The sequence below is a fragment of the Anolis sagrei genome, chromosome 4 (genome assembly GCF_037176765.1).
Source record: "Anolis sagrei isolate rAnoSag1 chromosome 4, rAnoSag1.mat, whole genome shotgun sequence".
Lineage (NCBI taxonomy): Eukaryota > Metazoa > Chordata > Lepidosauria > Squamata > Dactyloidae > Anolis > Anolis sagrei.
This window is the reverse complement of record NC_090024.1, coordinates 18,803,861-18,824,536: the sequence shown is the minus strand read 5'-3', so window position 1 is coordinate 18,824,536 and position 20,676 is coordinate 18,803,861.

The following is a 20,676-nucleotide window of genomic DNA, read 5'->3' as shown; positions in this document are numbered from 1 at the left end:
ATCTCTCCAGCTGGCCGGTCTGTTAGGCGGTTATAAAAAATGCCCGGCAATCATAGATTATTTGTCGGCAATTTCCCTATCATTTCCTGACGTGTAATGGTTGGCGTTATTTGACATCAATCTTCCAATTTGCAGTGGTAATGGACTCAAACCTGCCAAACAAAAAATGATCACATCTTCCTTATCTCTGTTTTCGTATAAAACCCGGCAGAATAAAAATGTGGCAAAGACAAAGACCTGCTCAGCATTACAATGGGAGATTCTCCTCCTCCTTATGTCACATCACTGACTTTGTGCCTGCAGTTCAGGTAGAGAACAGCTGCAAGTATGTGTAAGTGCCCTCAATGCATGTCCGTGTGCTTTTGGGGGGATGCTACAGGGGTTAGCATTTCCTTCCTCTTCACACAGAAGCCTCCTAATTTAACAGCTCTTAGATTTGTGTGTGTGTGTGTGTGGGGGGGGGGGTAGTTGCTAAGTTTTTTTATTCTGAACTTCTTTTCATAGTTTTTTTTATAAAAAAAATGAGTTGCAATTTTATCATTTCAAATGTGGATTTGAGTTGCTTTAATACTGTGACTAATTTAATTGCATGTTAATGTTAACTCTTTGTTTCTTTTGATATTTGCACAATTTGAAGTATTCTGGCAAATTATTATTTAAAAAATATACACAGGTCTGTATTCTACATCAGCTACTTAGCTAAATATATTTACTATATATACTCATGTATACATCTAGAAATTTTAGTAAAAAAACAACCCAAGAAACCTGGATTGTCTTATCCCTGAGCCAATGTAAGCACTATATTTTAACTCTTATAAGAAAGGAACCACCTTCTTCTTTGAACAGAGTAGCAAATGCCAAGAAACCTAAAAGAAGCACCAGTTCTTTCTACTCTCCCTGCCAGGCTGTTTCTGGCCTTATTTTGAATGTCTGGGTGGGAAAATGGCAGCTGATGTGGCATTGGTGCTTTTCCTACAGAATGACCCACAACCTATCCACAGGTCATATAAAAATTCAAAATTTTGGCCTCAAAAATCCTTGCTTTACTCCGCTTTTTCTCCCATTTATCCATTTGTATATTATGACCAATATTCCGAGCCCATTTTATCATACGCTTTCTAACCTGGTTATCTTTCATTTCAAAAAAAGAAAGAAAAAGAAATCATACCTTTCAGGAACCAAAGACACCTCATCTGTTTTCGTTAATTCCAAACCACCTAAATATCTGCTTATACAAATACAATTAAATACGTTAACCCTCCAGTTCCAGTTCTGCACTTGTTTTCATTATGTATTTCACTTTTTTCTAGCAATAAGAAATCTTAGCACATTACATATTTATCTTTGGATAATGTTTCTCTCCCATAAAATGTTTCATGAGGTGGGATCCATAAAGGCATTTTGGAAAACAATTTTGTATCTATTCCATATCCTTAATTTTATCATGACATAATAATAGTAATATATTAATTAATTATTATTTTATTTATTTCATTTATATACCACTTTTCTCACCCCAGGGGGAATCAAAGCGGTTTGCATCAAATAAATGTCAAAGATTCAATGCCTCACATACAATAAAACAGTATATCACACATCTAAAACAATAGCATATAACTATAAATTAAACCATTAAAATTAGAAACCATCAACATAATCATAAAACATTTTGACATTGCACTGATCCTGAGGTTGTCATCCATCTGCTACATTATTGTTGCCACTCACCAAATGCTTGCTTGCACAACCAAGTTTTTAGTTGTTTTCTAAACACCAGGAGGGAGGGGGCCGATCTATTCTCGCTGGGAAGGAAGTTCCACAGCCGAGGGGCCACCACCAAGCAGGCCTGTCTCTCGTTCCCACCAATTGCACCTGAAATGGTGGTGGGACTGAGAGCAGGACTTCTCCAGCTGATCTTAATGCTCTAACTGGATAATAAAATGTGTCGCCTAAGGGCTGAGAAGAGCGCTATACAAATAAAGTAAGTAAATAAATAAATAAATAAATAAATAAATAAATAAATAAATATGCTTTCAAACAGGTAAGTTGAACCAGAACTGTTTAAGGATTTATAGGCTAAAGCCAGCACTTTGAATTATGCTCGGTAGCAAACTCAGAAGTAAACTCATGTCAGAAGCAAATGAAGAATACAATTATAATGTATAGAAAAACCACAAATTTATTATTAATAATAAATCTTTATTGACATCCCACTTTTCTCCCAAAAAAGGGATCCAAAGCGGATTCCAACATATCAAAAATAGTATAAAATCAACAGCAATTATATCAAACATGTGAAAAATCAATAAAATAGAAATAATAAAGCAATCCACCCAAACTTCAGATCAAATTCGTTCAGCTGTACTAGTCTTCTTTTCTCCAAACTTATACAATTGTTTAACCAAACTAGACAACAAACTGAAAAATATGGAAGTGAAAACTTCCATTTGCCACAATTTTTGCAAACATTATTTGACATCACAACAGGTTTTTACATAAGTTTTGTTGCATGCAGACCACCTATGCAGCCTGAGCCCTGCCACGTGCACAATGGAGGACCTTCTTATAGCAACACCAGAGGCACTCCAAGTGGGAGCTACTGGTCAAAGAACATTTAGTATAATGACATGTTTGTAAACTTTGTTTGTGTTTTTAAATACATTACAACTGTACCCTTGGTTTGCTTCTGATACAATGAATAATACATTTACATAAGTATTCTGGAATAGTTTGAAGTTTTTTTGTTTGTAATAGTAATTCCTATGTGTTTTTTTTCAATTGTAAACCATTTTCTCAGTTAGCGCTGTCCCATCCTCCCTTCTCATATTTTTTATTAACCTAAGTCAGTCTTCTGGCATTGTGATTGCTGAGAAGGATGCGAGTCAACGCATTTAATTTTAAAATGGTGATCTGGAATCTGGAGGCAGGCTACATTTCAAAGTTAAGCCTTCCTCTACTCCTGACAGATTTTGCATTTAAACAGTAGCATTGCCAGAATACTTCACTAATACTTGACAATACACTAGGAAAAAAATGAGAAAGAAAATACTGTACCAAATACTGTTCCATTAAAATAATTAACTGCTGAAATGTGATGTTGTGTTGACACGAGTTTTGCTTCTGTCAGACATGTTACATTTATTTATGATCTCTGTTTAGGTTTAGTTCTTCAAATATAAAGTTATTATAATTAGAAAGCGGCACAAAGTGATAATTAAGGAGAAAGCTACAAAGGCTTTGTTTTCATTTCCATGACATTTGTTATGCATTAATACAATTGCTGGGCAGCTGTAATGCTTTCACTTTCAGACATCCTAGTCTTCAGGTTGAGAAGTGTTGGAGATGAGAAAAACCACAGACCCAGATGGTGAATGGAAGGAATGACGCTCAAGCACGGATAAGCTGACAAAACCTTCAAATATCTACGCGGCTGTTCAAATAGAACAATTTGTTCAGCATGGGGAAAGAAGCCACAGATTTAACTTACAAGATAGTGAAAAAAATCAGGTTAAACAGAAGGGATCTTAGCCTCACAACACCTATAGTTAGAAGGGATGCCAGGAGCTATCTAGTCCAGTGCCCCACCACTGCAGGAATCCATTGTCAAACTTTTAGAACTTTGTTAAAAGCTTACAGTAAAGGAGAGTCTCCCACATATTAAAGTAATCTGCACCAATGTCAAACAATCCTTATCATCATTATTTTTCCCCTAATGCAGTGGTTCTCAACCTGGGGCCCCCAGATGTTTTTGGCCTTCAACTCCCAGAAATCATAACAGCTGGTAAATTGGCTGGAATTTCTGGGAGTTGTAGGCCAAAAACATCTGGGGACCCCAGGTTGAGAACCACTTTAATGTTTAAATATCCTTTCTTACAATTTTAACCCTACATGTTTGGGTTTAGTCCTCTGGAATGATACCACCAAGACTTGCAGTGTTTTCTACAGAACACCCCTTCAGATATTTAAAGGTGGCAATCTGATAACCTCAGGTGGTGCAGTGGGTTAAATCACTGAGCTGCTGAATTTCCTGATTGAAAGGTCGCAGGTTCAAATCTGGGGAGCAGCGTCACCTCCCACTGTTAGCCCCAGCTTCTGCCAACCTAGCAGTTTGAAAACCTGCAAATGTGAATAGATCAATAGGCAGGAAGGTAATGGTGCTCCATGCAGCCACATGACCTTGGAGGTGTCTATGGACAATGCCGGCTCTTCAGCCTTAGAAATGGAGATGAACACCAACCCCAGAGTCAGACACAACTGGACTGAATGTCAAGGGAAAAACTACTTAATCCGATCACCAAGAGAGTTTTGTGGATACCATGGATCACCAAGACCCAGGCATATAGCTGAGGGGGGGGGGGGCTTGAGGGGCTTGACCTCCCTCCCTCAAAATTCTCAGTGTGGTCCGCGAGAAGGCCTTACTGGTATATTATTTAAACTGTTATGTTTATTTATATCATGATCTGATCACCATGCTCAATATATCCCATGAACAAGACCTCAAAAAGCTACAGACATCAATAGCCTTGATAAAATCTTGTAAATTCTTGTAAATTGGGGAGGGGGGTATTGGGATCATGATACAAAAGGTTTACTAGGGTAGATCCTCAGCCCCCCTGAATCAAACTCAGCCCCCTCCCCAATCAAAATCCTGGTTACAGGACTGCCAAGACCCCATCTTTGTTATTGTTTATTCATTCAGTCATTTCTGACTCTTTGTGACCTCATGGACCAGCCCACACCAGAGCTCCCTGTCAGCTGCAGCCACCCCCAGCTCCTTCAAGGTCAAGCCATCTACACTGTAATATAATACAGTTTCTAAATCCAGGTTATCTATTTTGAACTGTAGTATATGACAGTGTAGGCTCATATCCTCCAGTTCAAAACAGATCATCTGGATTCAGAAACTGGTTTATATGACAGTGTAGATCCAGCCCAAAATGACAGATAAATGGGCCAAATTAAGCCCAAAGCTTTCACAAGAAGCTAAAATACTAAATTGAGGTGATTGTCTTTTATATACATCATAAGAAAATGTGACCCACTGGAAGTTAAAATGATGCTGATAAAGATGAAAGACATTGAAAGAGGCCACAGCCCAGAATTTCTTATCAAGGCTATTGATAAGAAAGATCTTATCAAGGCTATTGATGTCTGTAGCTTTTTGAGGTCTTGTTCATGAAGTCACTAGGTGATAAACCCAACTTGACAGCAAATAGCAATAGTTATGCCACTTCTCAGTCTTGTCTTTTCCAAGATAAACATACTGAGCTCCCTAAGCCATTCCTCACAAAGTCTGGCTTCTAGACCTTTTACCTGGTCACCCTCCTAAAGACAGATTCAAGTTTTTGACTATCCTTATTAAATTGTGGTACCCAGAACTAAACAAAGTACTCCTAGTGGGGTTGGACCAAAGAAGATTGAGTGGTACTATTATTTCCCTTGATCTGAACACTAGATAAACTTTAGAACCACTGCTTACCAATGACTTGGGGTTTGGTCTGGGTTTGAGAAGGCGGGCAGGGAGATCCATATGATTCACATTTCAGTGGAACTTTTCCAGTTTTGAAGTTTCATATGATCTGAACTAAAACACAAGTATTTCCCAAAATTCAGATTTCTAATAAAATTGCATATAGTGGTGTTAGCATGAAATAATAATGAAAGATTCAGTTGCAGCTTATCTGTTTTATTGAGCGTGGTCAACTCTACTTTGACAATTGCTGACATCTTCCTATGGCGTATACTATTTTCTGAGCTCTGTCTTATGTTAGAAATGTTGTAATAGTAATTATATGTGCAGGGAGAACAATTATTTACTGCATTTATACCCCACCTTTCTCAACAACGTAGGGCGCCATGGGGTGCTGCTTTGTTAGCCGTCCTGAGTCCCTCTGCAGAGGTTGAGATAGGACAGGATATAAAAGCCCCAATAAATAAATAAATAAATAAATAAATAAATAAATAAATAAATAAATAAGCTTTATCATTCTCAAACAGTGCTGTGAGTTATTTGAACTGAAATAAGTGCTAGGACTTGTTAGATCCTTTGGTCAAAGTTATTGTTTGTTTGTTTACTTTCTTTCTCAGTTTCAGGGCTTATTCCAGTTCCTTGTTTCGTTTGGGAGAAAGAGTTATATATATATTTTTTAAAAAAATATTTAAATTTTATCAAGTGAAATAAAGAAAATTAAAAAAGAAATCTAAAGATAGTACTTCCTTTGCATTGAAAGTGGGAGAACATTTGCTTGTATAGAAAGTAGGAAAAAGAGAGAAAAGAGAAAAGAAAAAGAGGAAAGAAAGAGAAAAAAGGAGGAAAAATGTGAAAAAATTGGAAAATTTGAAATTCTAAAAACTGTAAAAAAAGAAAATAGATATTTGTTGACTTCCTTCTTGCTTTTGATGGTCATTAAGTTTATATGGAATTGATATTATGTTATAATTGTTCTGCTTCCCCTATGTCTTCTTTTCCCCTTAAGATAGAATGTCTTTAGCAGGTGAGATCTATTTTCATCTATTTTATGTAGTCTTTTACAAGGTCCCAGTTGGTTTCTTTCTTAGGTAAGCCTTGGTTAGATGAAAGCCAATAGGTAAGTCAGTCCATGTTCATAATCTCTAGCACTTTGATCAGCCAGTTTTCTTTTTTCGGTATTTCTTTTTGTCTCCAGTTTTAACCATCAATAGGACTTGAACACCTATGATTTTGGTACCTGGAAGGGACCTGGAATCAAATTCCAGCAGATACTATACTGAGGACCCACTGTACTTCTATCAGTACACCTAAAGAAGTGAAAGCTCAGGCTAAAAATAAATGTGTTAATTTCAAATGCGCTGTTTATATAGTGGATAACTTGGAAAGCAAGAATGCGGAGGTGCTGATGGAAGGCTCAGTAGTTGAGTAGGAGCCAGTAGTGCCCAACAGCTCCTCTGGCCAAGCTTCGAAGAAGCACCCATAGAAAGAGCTACTACTTCTCAGCCTGCAGAACAAGTGCAAGCGAGTTCCCCTGAGTAGGCTGAGGAAGAGTTAACTGTTCCAGTTTTCATGGACCTGTGTAGAGAGAGTTCTTAGCTGCGCAGATCCTTGAAGTTAGCTGAGAAGAGAGCCAGCAACAGATAACACCTATGAATTTAGGATTTAAGGAGCTCAGATGTGGCACTTTGTTGCTGGCTGCAGCAGCAGTTCTAGAAGCTATGCTTGGACTCTTCCTTCTTGTATTTCCTGAATGCTGAATTTAACCTGGACCTTGGCTTATGGATTCTGATTCAACCTTGTGCTCTGGACACTCTGGAAATTGGCTTTTGACCCTGGAAAGGACATTTGGTTTCTTTATTTGTGTTATCCTGCCAATGCTTTGCACCTCTGTTGAATTATTGGCGTGACCTCGGACTCCTGATTAACATTCTGTTAGCATTTGGGGTTGAGGCTTCTGACAGTTTCTTTCATTCATTTCTCCTTCCCCTTCCTTCATTTTCTAACTCTAAAACTCTGAACTATCCAATTTGATCTTTCTCTGGCTCCTTGTGCTGCTTCTGCCAACTTGGCTTAGTCAGGCCATTGTTTTTTCCCAATGACTCCACTCTACTGCCCTCTTCCCTCCTCAATTTCTTTGAACCAATTGTTTTGTGCCCTTGGAAACATGCATCACATTTATGCATTCTGTTTTCTTTTATTACCATATGGATGCTGCATTCATTAGCACATGGTAGACTGCAAGCGCTTTAGCACAAGTATTCATCTACACTATGCAAATTTGTTTTGTTTTTTTGTCTCACAGCAATTATATTAGACCTTAAAAAGTCCAGAGAATGATTAAAAATACATACATTCAAAAATAATCATGTTTGCAGAGAGTCCCAAATTTGTGCTAAACTACTAAAAGAAGTTTTATCCTAAACTAATTGGACTGCAAGAAGGTCCAACCAATCTATATTCCAGGAAACAAAGCCCAACTGCTCACTGGACAGAAGGATATTAGAGGTAAAGATAAAGTACTTTGGCCACATAGTGAGAAGACAGGGAAGCTTGGAGAAGACAATGGGGGAAATGGAAGAAAAGAGGAAGAGGGGTCGATCAAGGGCAAGATGGATGGATGTTATCCTTGAAGTGACTGGCCTGACTTTGAAGGAATTGGTGGTGGCCACAGCTGACAGAAAGCTGGCGTGGGCTGATCCATGAGGTCACGAAGAATTGGAAGCAACTGAACGAATAAACAACACAACATAATGCACTTGTTTATTCATTAAATCAATGTGTGACTCTAAGTCTCTATCTTTCAATTCAGCTAACACGATCTTCCTCCTGCATTAAATTATTCTTTCATCAGTGTCTCACCTCTGCATCTTCCAACATCCTCTCTAATTGTCCCAGTTTGGCAGGAGCAGCCTTGCTTAATCCTCTGCTGCCCCATTTTTTCAGTTTTGTTTAAAATGTTCCAATTTCTTTCTTGTCTTTTGACTTATTTGTTTTGTCCTAAAAGTACTCCTTATTGTTGCAAACTGAGTTCAAAGCACAAAATTATGAACTTCTTGCTCCGTTAACTCAGCAGTGGTGAGAGGAATGGAAGGAGCCAAATCTTACTCTTCCCAGTTGCCTCAGTCAAAAGCCAACTGCTGCAATCTCTCCTAGCTTCTGTATTCTTCTTCATAAATATCTTTGGTCTCAACTACAATTCATGTTAGTATTATTTATTATTTTGCATTTTGTATCTTGTCCTTCTCACGCCCGAGGGGGGGACTCAGGACCGCTTCACAACAGGCAACCATTCAATGCCATCAAACAAATTTATAAATAACAATAACAATTAAAACAGTTAATTAAAACATAAATTATTAAGACATTCATTTAAAATCACACAAGTTCAAAATCATAGTTTAGGTCAAACCGTTGTTAAGTCACATAGAGTCGGTCTCATTCTTGATTGCTGCATGTATTTAGACGCTTGGTCCCATTATTATTATTAATATTATTATTATTATTATTATTATTATTATTATTATTATTTTATTTGTACCCCGCTAGCATCTCCCAAGGGATTCGATGCGGCTTACAGCAGGCCGGAGCCCAACACAATATAACAATACAGTACATAGCAAATAAAACAGTGAAAGCAGAAAACAATAAACAATAGCAATGCAACAGGACAATTATTAAAAACTGAGCCGGCCGGAGTAGGGGTACAGGATTAAAAAGTGCTGAAGTGTCTGAGGGATATGGGATTAAAATCAAGTGCAGTGTGCGATGAGCAGTGATCTTGGCTCTACTAAAGTGCTTCTGGGGTTTGGTAGTGGGGTTCCTAATCTGAAAAGGCACATTGGAACAGCCAGGTTTTCAGATTCTTTCTGAAAACCGCCAAAGTAGGGGCCTGTCTGAGATCTTTCGGGAGGGCATTCCAGAGGCGGGGGGCCACCACAGAGAAGGCCCTGTCTCGCGTCCCCACCAAACTCGCCTGTGACGCGGGCGGGATCACGAGCAGGGCCTCTCCTGATGACCGGAGTGAGCGTGTGGGTTCGTAGACAGTGATGCGGTCACGCAGGTAGTGTGGTCCCAAACCGTTCAGGGTTTTGTAGGTAAGCACCTGCACCTTAAATTGGGCTCGGAAAATGAGTGGCAGCCAGTGGAGCTCCTTAAACAGGAGGGTTGACCTCTCTCTGTAATGGGCCCCCGTTAACATCCTGGCTGCTGCCCGTTGGACCAGTTGGAATTTCCGAGCCGTTTTCAAGGGCAGCCCCACGTAGAGTGCATTGCAGTAGTCCAGTCTAGAGGTGACTAAGGCATGGACCTCCCCGGCCAGATCAGCCTTAGCGAGGTACGGGCGCAGCTGGCGCACAAGTCTCAGTTGTGCAAAAGCCCTCCCGGCCACCGCCGACGCCTGAGCCTCAAGCGTGAGCGATGAGTCCAGGAGGACTCCCAAGCTGCGGACCTGTGGCTTCAGGGGGAGTGTAACCCCGTCCAACACAGGTTGCCACCCTATACCCCGGTCTGGTTTGTGATCGACCAGGAGGATCTCTGTCTTGTTGGGATTGATCTTCAGCTTGTTTGTCCTCATCCAGATGGACACAGTGGCCAGGCACTCGTCTAGCACCCGAGAGGCCTCATAGAGAGGTCCCATAACCATGTCTTAATTTTTTTTCTCCTAAAAGGTAGGAGAAAGGGAGCTGAACTGATGTCACTGGGAAGACAGTTCCACAGATGAGGGGCCACCACTGAGAAGGCCCTGTCTCTCATCCCCACCAGTCATGTTTATTAGCTCAGGAGCATCCCAGGTCTGGAGAACATACAAGAAAGGACAGGGTGCAGCAGTTTGCCCTTGCCTGAGTGCCCTGGAAATAACCCTGCATTCCTCTCTTTCTCTCTACCAAATATAATCAAGTAAGGGCAAACTACTTTTTTTCATTTTTAACAATGTGCAGAAATTGAGTTGGCAATAAAAAAGGAAGTGGGAGGAGAAGCGAGAAACTGGGACATTTCAAAAGCAGCTGGAAAAGCAGAGGATTAATCTGGACAGTTCCTATCACATCAAGATGCAGGAAAGGCATGCAGACTTTAAACATTGGAGACATTATCAGGAAGAAGAAAAAAAGCAACTCAAGACTTTGTACTGAGTTGGTCGATTGGTTTAGAAGCGTTTTTGGCACTGTTTATCTGTGTTGCTTCCCTCTTGATTTTCGCAGTAAACATTTGGTAAATTCAGAGGGTCAAAAAGCACCATCTGCAAGGGCCTTGCAGATCCCCTTTCCATATGTTCAACTTCCAAGACTTCTCTTTCATTTTTTTCCTCTTTTAAAAGCAAGCATCTTGCCCCATTACTTGTGGAAATGAAAAGTGTGCAGTCAGCATTACTTAAGTAGTAAATCAGCTCCTGCCTTCCAGGGTTTCACCCAAGGAATGCAAACCCATTGGGATAGCTGACTGTGCTTGACAAGCACTGGGCACTTAATTAAGTTCTATTTATATAAAATAAAAACACAATTACAACTGTAATCCTATATGCCTTTCTGTGACGATAAGTCCCCACTGAAGTCAATAGGGTTTATAGCTGAGCAGACATATATAAGATTAGACTGTAAATAACTTAATCTCAATAGGTTATGTGTGTCGGTTCTGGCAGTTCGCTATTGATCCCCCAAGCCCATTATTGCCAGGATTGTGATGTAGGCAATGGACTGAGGCGAAACAAGAGCTATTGATAAAATTGGAGTCAGGACTAAAGAACTGCAGTATGATCCTAAGTCAAAGATACACTGGCTACAAGGTTTTAAGATTAGGAATAGGAAATTCACATCTGTCAGCAGAACCCTCTTTGGGTGAGATGATCTCAGAAATCTGCCAAAAGAGCAATTATAGACTCATAGAGCTGGAAGAGACCATAAGGGTTATCTAGGATTGCTTTGTTGGCTAAGATCTGCTATTAGAAGAACCAAAACAAAGCAAAGAAAATGCCAGGTGAGAAAGGAACTGAGTTATATCTAATGTGCATTTCCTCCAGCCCAAGGGCATATCCTTCAGTTTTCCCAGTTTGGCAGAAATGGTACTGATTAATCTCCTGCAACCCAATTCTTCAGCTTCTTTTAAAAGGTCCCAGATCTCCCTCTCTTCCTCCCTCCTTGGTCCTCAGTTGCTAAAAACATAGTTCATAATAGGATTGTGCACAGATCCATTTTCCTTGGTTACATTCATTCTTTTGTAACTTTCGTTACCTTTGGGAACATGTAATGGAAAACTCCGTCCCAGTACAAAAATCAGCTCAACATGGAAGCAAGCAGGAGCTGATCTCAGCACCTTGCTTCTTTTTGTAAGCAGCCCCCTGGCTTTGAAAAAAACATGTATGTGGTGTGCAGGCCCAGAAAGCGTGCATGCCTGCCTGCAGTTGAGCACCTCCTTTAGAGTAAAGAAACAGAACTTGCCTCCTTGCCTTGGAAAGAGGGTGTGTGGCATGTAGACCCAGAAAGCATGTGCACCTGCCTGTAGCCAAGTGCCTCCTCTAGTGTAGAGAAACAGAACCTGCCTCCTTGTCTTGGAAAGAGTGCATGTGTGACGTGCAGGCCCAGAAAGTGTGTCTGTCTGCAGCCAAGCACCTCCTCTAGAGTAGAGAAACAGATAGGAAGCCTCCTTAAAGCACATGCCTGCCTGCAGCTGAATGCCTCTCCTCTAGAATAGAAACAGCTTAAATACCTAAAATGATGGGAAGGGGAGCCTGGGAAGCCTCCCACCCCATAATGGGCTGATAGAAAACAGATCTTTCAGCACCCCAGAGTGAAAACAGATATCTGCCCTCCCGATTTCAGGAGGCTCCCAAAAACAGATGAGGGTCTCTACTGAAAGCTGGGACACGAAACAGATCAAGGTTCACTCAGATTGCACAAGCCTAGTTCATAGTGCAAATGTAATTTGCATTGAATTACCTCAGTGAGAAGAAGAGACAGAGGCAGAATCTTGACCTTCTGTATAAACTCAGAACATAACAAACTTCCTCATTAATAACTTTTCTTGTCTTAACCACACTCTGGTGTTGCTTGGCCACATGGAGCAGTTTAGAGAACTGGGTATGTTTAGGCTGGCAAAAAGAAGACCGAGAGGGGACATGATAGCCATGTATAAATATTTGAAAGGATGTCATAAGGAAGTGGGAGCAGGCTTGTTTTCTGCTGTTCTGGAGACTAGAATATGGGGCAATGGATTCAAGTTGCAGGAAAATATATTCTGCCTAAACATTAATAAGAACTTCTTGAAGATAAGAGATTTTGAACAATGGAATATGTGTCTTGGAGTCCACTGGAGCCTCTTTCTCTGGAGATTTAAAGCTTACTTACTTACTTAGGCGATCCCTCGTTGGATGAGTAAGATGGTCTTCCATTATGGATTTCCTTGTGGGTCCGTATGTGGCTGTGGAGTCCTATTCTTGCTCTGCATCTTCTTCCGCAGTGAGGGCATTGGTTTCCAGGTGGAAGGCGGTCCCAGTCGGGGTTGGCTTGACGCGCCTTCCTCCTGGCACGTTTCTCTCTTTTACCCTCCACTTGTGCCTCTTCAAATTCTGCAGCACTGCTGGTCACAGCTGACCTCCAGCTGGAGTGCTCAAGGGCCAGGGCTTCCCAGTTCTCAGTGTCTATGCCAGAGTTTTTAAGGTTGGCTTTGAGCCCATCTTTAAATCTCTTTTCCTGTCCACCAACGTTCCTTTTTCCGTTCTTAAGTTCAGAGTAGAGCAACTGCTTTGGGAGACGGTGGTCAGGCATCTGGACAACGTGGCCAGTCCAGCGGAGTTGATGTTGGAGGACCATCGCTTCAATGCTGGTGGTCTTTGCTTCTTCCAGCACACTGACGTTTGTCTGTTTGTCTTCCCAGGAGATTTGCAGGATTTTCCGGAGGCAGCGCTGATGAAATCGTTCCAGGAGTTGCATGTGACGTCTGCAGACAGTCCACGTCTCACAGGCATAGAGCAGGGTTGGGAGGACAATAGCTTTATAGACAAGCACCTTGGTCTCCCTACGGATGTCCCGGTCCTCAAACACTCTCTGCTTCATTCTGGAAAATGCTGCACTTGCAGAGCTCAGGCGGTGTTGTATTTCGGCATCGATGTTGACTTTGGTGGAGAGGTGCCTGCCAAGGTAGCGGAAATGGTCCACAGTTTCTAATGTTACACCATTAAGCTGTATTACTGGCATTGGAGAGGGATTGGCTGGTGACTGCTGGAACAGCACCTTGGTTTTCTCAATGTTCAGTGATTTTAAAGCAGAGGCTGGATGGGCATGGGTCAGGAGTGCTTTCATTAGGTGTTCCTGCTTGGCAGAATGGGGTTGGACTGGGTAGCATTGTAATCTTTTCCAACTCTTCAATGAAGGCATCTCAAGGCACCCCTCACCCAAAGTCACAGGACTTAAAGTAAGAGCAGCTGATACATGCAAAAAACTGCCTTGCAGCCAGTCTCACCTCCTCATCTTTTATTTACATGCATTTAAAGGAGAGCTTCTGAAAGATACACAATTAGGTAAAAAGCGTGCACCAAAGATAGCGATGTGAAGGAGGTAAATTATGTAAAAGGGAAATCGCCAAGAGACATTAATGGATGGTTGTAACACAACAGGAGGGCAGTCAAACGCATATTTGTTGCCTGTATCAATTTGTAAACAAGGAGCGCTAAGCCCCCAGCCCGGTTATAGGAGAGCTGCTCCTGAAGGCACATGTGAGAGCAATGCTTTTACACGTACGCTGATGCCTCGCTTCCCCCCTCCATGTGGCCTTGCACTGTATCTTTGCTTATCTATACTCATTTTTTCATCAGTTCTTGAGTGTTCTTCCTCCATCCCTTTTACTTTCCTGCTCTGGCTTGGGTAGCTAGCTGGGTGGGATTGCAAAAGAACAAATGGGATTTTGAATGTGAACAATCTGACAACTGCAATGAATAGCTGAGTTGTTTCAGTTCAGGGTGGAATAGAATTCCGATTGTGTGGGCGTGGGATGTGATGCAAACTCACTTTTGTTAGTTTACTCGAGAAAAGCTCTGCTGATGTCCCTTCTGACCACCTGACTGTGTCCAAGGTGGTGCGGAACATAACCTAATGTTCAGTACAGATCTTTGTGCTGTGTTTCTCTCAAGGTTTTTGTTGCCGGGGGTCTGCTTTTGTGTCTTATTGATGCACAGCAGTTGCCTTAACCTGTTTCACAAGGCAGCTTTAGTCATGCTAAGGACAAAGTATTATGAGGAATTTGTTGTGCTATTTCTTTCATATATTAATTTATCTAAGTTTCAACTCCAAGACCAAAGTGGGAACTGGGACACAGCTTGTGCTCAGAGATCTTTATGTTCATGAGTTTGTGATCATTTTTTTCAGCCAGCAGCATGTGTTCATTTTTTAAAAAAACATGCACAGAAGAGTGTGCATATTTTTGAAATGTGCTATGATCTATAAGTTGATACATCCAAATTCTTTGTGATTGAAAAAATGCACAAAAAATGACAGTCCTGATTGGGAAAAGCAACATGAAATTGTGGTAGAGGAACTTGATGGCAGAAAAGAAAAAAACCCTAGATGTGTCTGGGCTTAGATAGATTTGCCCAACTCCAGTTAGAATCATGGAATCGTTGAATCATTGATTTGGAAGAGACCTTGCAGGCCATCTAGTTCAACCAAGAAGCCAAGAAGCAGGAAAATTGCATTCAAAGTACCCCTGACAAATGACCATCCAGCCTCTGCTCAAAAGCCTCTAAAAGAAGGAGCCTCCACTACACTCCAGGGCAGAAAGCTCCACTGCTGAACAGCTCTCACAGTCAGGAAGTTCTTCTTAATGTTCAGGTGGAATCTCCTTTCATGTAGTTTGAAGCCATTATTCCACGTCCTAGTCTCTAGGGCAATTGTCAGTACCTGCATCACTGATGGGGCACCAGTACTCTTCAGCAAGAAGGCTAAAGACCATGTAAAACTGATTGCATACCAATGAACCATAGCACTTAAAGTGCTGTCAAACTGCATTCATTCTACAGTGTAGATGCACTCTTAGACTGCTGTGAAGAAATCCGAAGAAGACTAGGACTTGGAAGGGCAACTATGAAGGAACAGACATGGTACTCAAATGAAAAGATACATAATTGAAGACTAAAATTAGATAATGAAGAAAACTGATAAGAAGAAAATAATCTCATTTGAAATCTGGTGCTGGAGAAAAGTCCTGTGGATAACATGCGGAGCTAAGAAGGCAAATAAATGGGTTTAGGACAAATCAAGCCTGGACTTTCTCTTGAAGCCGCAGTGTCCAAACTGAGGCTGTTGTTCTTTGACCACGTCATGAGAAGAAATGAAAGAATAATAATGCTTGATAAAGTGGAGTTGGAAAGAGGAAGACCACATTCTTGACCAGTGGTTCTCAGCCTGCGGGTCCCCAGATGTTTTGGCCTTCAACTTCCAGAAATCCTAACAGCTGGTAAACTGGCTGTGATTTCTGGGAGTTGTAGGTCAAGAATAGGGCTCCACATTCACCTACCTACCCACTGCCAGTACACCAGACTAGAAAGACAATCTTACGTGGTCAATGAGGGATCACCTAAGTAAGTAAGTAAGCAATAAGTTCGTTGAAGCAGCTTCACTGACTAACAGTCAATTTCCTTGCAGAATTCATAGTGCTTATTATGCTCCCCAGAAAAAGCTTCTTGGTCTTTTTTTTTTTTTTTACTATGGGCTCCCTTTAAACTCCCTTTATTTCTGCAGATCACCACGACTTAAGCTTTAAAACCCTAATGTGCATCAAATATTTGTTCAAAGTTGCCCATCAAGGATCTTCAAATTTCAAAAGAAGAGAGAAATAAATGCTTTAGGCACTGAAGCAAAAGTTTGGTGAAATTACATTACTGGAGGTCTGTTGAGGTGATGCTGTTAAAATGGTATCAAATGGCAGTTAATGTGGTATCAAACTACATTAATTTCAAAGTGTTGAGGCACCCTTGGTCATTTTCCTATGGATATGTTTGAGCTCGTTCAACTCATTTGTAACCTCTGGTGCTGAGATCTGCACCAACACTAGCTATGGTTTGAACAAAGCAGAATAGAATCATAATATCCTTGATCAGGACAGTATCATTCTATGGAACGAGCCCAGAACTGCATTGACTATTTTCCCAATCTGATTACACTGTTGTTCCATTTCTCAGCACCTATCCCTTCTTCTGTTCCTAATAGACCACCTTGTGCCATTCAGCTTTCCAGAAGCACTAGCTGCCCTTTCTTTGACCACCCAGCCTCCCCTCCCTTGACAAACACTACACAGTTCATTGGCCCGGAACTGATGGAGTGACCCACCAATAACCCCATATCAAAACAAGGCAACAAGAACAGGAGGAGGACACACACTTTCCCATAGCCCAGTAAATGGGAGCAGGAGCCCCAAAGCAACTTGGTTTACGCAGAATGCTTCACTGACTGATGTTAATGAGAGTTTTCTCATATGTTCACACTCCAGGAAACCTGATTGGCTTTTGTGGGAGCTCCCGGGGCCAGTTTCATGATGCAGAAAAGTAATAAACAAAAAGGGCAAGATGGGAGCTTGGTAAAGTTCACTCCGGATTCTTTTAAAACTAGCAGCTCAGCTAAACCAAAACCTGAGTTTGCATTGCTTCTTAGTTCAGCCCTCTTTTCACCAATGTGCCTACAGGTTGCAATCTCTTGTCTTTTCAGCACAGTCTTAAACTTGGGAAAAGGGTTGGAGTAGTTCAGGCAGAGCTTTCTAGTGGCCTAGGTTATGAAAATCAAAGCTTATCCTTTACCAATATAATGAGAAAAGAATGGGCATAAGAAGATATAGGAAGGGGAAATGGTCTTTCTGGGCATTGTCAAAGGTTGTAGGCTGTTGTAGGTTTTTCGGGCTGCATAGCCATGTTCTAGAAGCATTCTCTCCTGACATTTTGCCTGCATCTATGGCAGGCATCCTCAGAGGTTGCGAGGTCTTTCTAGAATTTTTCTACATTCTTCAGGTGATTCAAGGGTAAGTTACCATAGAGCTACATTGGAGGACCTAGCAAATTTCTATAGAGGATGCCTCTCCAGGAATCTCTAGGTCCTCCAGTGAAACTCTTTGGCGTGGTGGGACTGAGAATAAGCTAGTTCAATGGTGCTTGGTCATATTAATGGTTCAGGTGACCACGAACTGCCATGAAAATATCCCCCAAAGATATTGGGGTCTTGCTGTTTTAGATATCTTTTTAGCAGAGTGTATATTCTTGCCAATCTTTTCCCAGCCTTACTTATTTCAAATAATTTTGCTAGATTTATACCTCATCCTTTTACTCAGAGTTGTACCAGTTCAATGTAAAACCTAAGGATTTTCATGCTGAAAAAATTAAAGGGGTGCTGTGTGGTTTCCAAGCTGTATGGCTGTGTTTCAGTAGCATTTTCTCCTCACGTTTTGCCTGCATCTGTGGCTGGCATCCTCAAAGGTCTGATGGCAGTCAAGCAAGTGGAGTATATATACATGTGGAATGTCCAGGGTGGGAAGAAAGAACTATTTTGAAGGGTGCAATTAGTAAGCTTGGAAACAGCTTCGCTTTAATGTATTGTTGAAGGCTTTCATGGCTGGAATCACTGGGTTGTTGCAGGTTTTTTTGGGCTATATGACCATGTTCTAGAGGCATTCTCTCCTGACGTTTCACTGCATCTATGGCAAGCATTCTCAGAGGATGCTTGGCTTTGTTCCCTTCAAATTGTTTGTTGCCTGGAGGCATCCTTTGTCTGGCAAAGCTCTTGATTGCTTCCTGAGTCTGGCATTCCTTGCTCACTACCTTGATTCTAATGTTTTTCCATACAGGTAGACAATTTTTGTTCATTTTCATGGTTTCTTCCTTTCTGTTGACATTTTCCATGTGCTTGTGGATTTCAATGGCTTCTCTAAGTAGTCTGACAAAGTGGTTGCCCAACTTGTCCAGAATTTTGTGTTTTCAAATAATATTCTGTGCCCAGCTTGGCTTATCATGTGTTCTGCTGTTTTTTCTGAAATAGTCTGCAGTGCCTTTCATGTTCTTTGATTCATGTTTGGGCAATGCTGTGTGGAGCCCCCGGTGGTGCAGTGGGTTAAAGCACTGTGCCGGCAGGACTGAAGACCAACAGGTCGCAGGTTCGAATTCGGGGAGAGGTGGATGAGCTCCCTCTATTCGCTCTAGCTCCTCATGCGGGGACATGAGAGAAGCCTCCCACAAGGATGATAAAACATCAAAAATCATCCAGGCGTCCCCTGGGCAACGTCCTTGCAGATGGCCAATTCTCTCACAACAGGAGCGTTTTTTTGCTCCTGACACGACAAAAAAAATTGCTGTGTTTGGTGGTTCCTATGTAGACTTGTCCACAGCTGCATGGTATGTGGTAGACTCCTGCAGTGGTGAGAGGATCCCTCTAATCCTTTGCTGAACGAAGCATTTGCTTACTTTTCTTAGTAGGTCTGTAGATTGTTTGTAGGTTGGGTTTCTTCATCAGCATTCCCTTGATGTAGGGTAAAACACCTTTCTTCTAGGTGGCTCTATATCTTTATCTCTGTGGCTTGTTCTTGGTCTTGCAGATCTTCTGATGTCTGCAGAAGATTAACCATTATCCTATAGAGCCCAGTTTAGGTGATTCAGTTCACCTTGGGGGAGGTGGGGTTCACAGATTCTGTTTGCACAGTTCACCAAAACTTTAATTGGGTCCCTTTTTTTTGTCCTGGATGATGATTGGAGTTTTTATGTAGATATTAGGCCTGGGTAACAACGGAAAAAATTGTTTCTAAAATCGATTCGTTTTTTGGGTTTTTTTGCGTTTCGATATTTAAAAGAATTCCGAAATTTTTCTTTTAAAAAGTTCGATATTTACGAAATTTCGTAAATGTTAAAAAAATTACGAAACATTAATGAAACAAATACGAAACAATAACGAATCGATTTGTTAATGGCGGACGCGACCGCGCAATACGCTAAAAAACCTCCAAATGGGACAGGGGGAACTTCTGAAGCTTCCCTCTCCCTCTGTTGTTGACTGTTGGTGTGATATTATAATTTTTTTTCACTAATTAAACAAAAAACAACTATAAAACTTGCCCCAGATATGCAGAAATAATAACGAAATGACCTCAAACCGATAACGAAACGAATACATAACGAATCCGAAGCATTTATGAAACGAATTTAAAAATTCGTTTCGTTTTTAAGTTGCTCCAGAATGGTTCGTTATCGCTTCGTTATAAAAAAACGAATTTTTAACGAATTACGAATTAATGAAACGAAACCGCCCAGCCCTAGTAGATATCTATCCGTGTGTGTGTGTTTGATTTGCATACTGTGTAGTCCAATTGTTAGTTTAGTCTGTGGGTGATTAGGACATCTAGAAATGGTAGCTTTTCTTCATTTTTGTTCCTTCAACAAAAAAGCCCACTCTATGGCTCCATTATGTGGATGATACGTTCACCATTTGGAGCCATAGAGAAGAAGAACCAAATAAGTTTTTGGATCACATCGATAATATCCAACCAAATATCAAATTCATTATGGAAAAAGAAAATGAAGGAAAGCTACCAATACATGGAAAAATATTCTTGTTGGAATTTAGGACTTGATCTAGGTTCTAAGTCTTCTACTGAAGAAAGACAGTTTCAGATAATTGTAAGTTCCAGTTCTGTTGGCTACCATAACAAGGGTGGCTTAAGTGGTTTGGGGGCCTTGAAAGTATAAAAGGTAAAGGTTTCTCCTTGACGTTAAATCTAGTTGTGTCCGACTCTGTGGGGAGGGGGGAGGTGGTGCTCATCACTATTTCTAAGCCGAAGAGCTGGTGTTATCCATAGACACCTCCAAGGTCATGTGGCCAGCATGACTGCATGGAGCAATGTAGTTCGAACCACCAACCTTTTGGTCAGCAAGTTCAGCAGCTCAGTGGTTTAAACCGTTGCATCACCAGAAGGGCCCTTCAAAATATAACAGTAACTATTTTTTTAAAAAGAACAACAGCTTTCTGTACTCTGCAAGGACAAATCTGGGTGGGCCAAGAACCATCCATTCCCTGTCCCATCCTGTAGTGTCTTGTCATTCTTCTTTCAATAGTAATTCTTCATTCTCTTTCATGCCAACTGCTTTTAATCCAATTAGTGCTGTTTACTGCAAAATCAAAATGTTTTAATGGGAACCAAGTGATAAAATAGAGGCTAAATTATGAGGTGTAATCAGTTTTTCAAGGCTA